We start from the raw sequence: 901 nt of genomic DNA, 5'->3' as shown, positions 1-901 counted from the left end.
TAGTTCTGTAAATAAGTTAGTTAGTGATTAGAAAGTTAGTTAGAAGACAGCCTGTACATAGCTATATACATATGAGCTGTGATTGTAAAATAGAACTGATCAATTCATTTCCTCCATGGTCTGTAGATATTTTTCGTTTCAATGAATCTTCTTCTCTGAATCCAATTGTCAACAGTTCTCCTATGATATTCTAATCTGGATGAACTAAGAGACTGACATGACTTTTGCGGTCGCCCTCACTAAACCTATTTAAATTTGAACTAGGATTCAAATCAAGTCTTACTAAAATAGGACTTAACATTTAGCCCCATATAGCATATTTTCAGAGAAAAAGCATAAAATAAGAATGGATGTTCGACATATTAAACTAGTATTTATTTATGATGTGAATAGAGAACATAGTCAAATCAGAATATCTGCACACATGTTGCAAACCTAAAACAAACCATCAACTAATAAAACCACATTCAACTGCCCCTCGAAGTCTAAGTTGATCAACTGTAATCAATTCCTAAAGTTGGAACATAGAAAAAGTGAAACTGGGATCCAACTTTACTATATTTTTTATTAGAAAATTTATAGTTTGCACCTGGGACTCAGAGAGATCAGAGATCAACAGATATGTTTGGAAATAATGGGACAAAGCTTAGACAAGAAGGTGTAAACAAGACAAAATTAAATTAAGAAATAAACAAAGAGACACATTTTTTGTAAATGGTAACTTCACACTGCCACCTCGTGTAGTCTAGGGAACTTGAAAGGATGTCCCATAGCTCCTAACTCTAGGCCTTTTAAATTTTGTTATAAGTATAATATTTTGATCACTAATATTTTTTTATTCATATATCACACACTAGTTACGTGAGACCCGGGCTCAAGGTATAAAATAGTAGTAATATTT

Source organism: Lycium ferocissimum, unplaced genomic scaffold, assembly GCF_029784015.1.
Source record: "Lycium ferocissimum isolate CSIRO_LF1 unplaced genomic scaffold, AGI_CSIRO_Lferr_CH_V1 ctg1729, whole genome shotgun sequence".
NCBI lineage: Eukaryota > Viridiplantae > Streptophyta > Magnoliopsida > Solanales > Solanaceae > Lycium > Lycium ferocissimum.
This window is presented reverse-complemented; position numbering follows the sequence as displayed.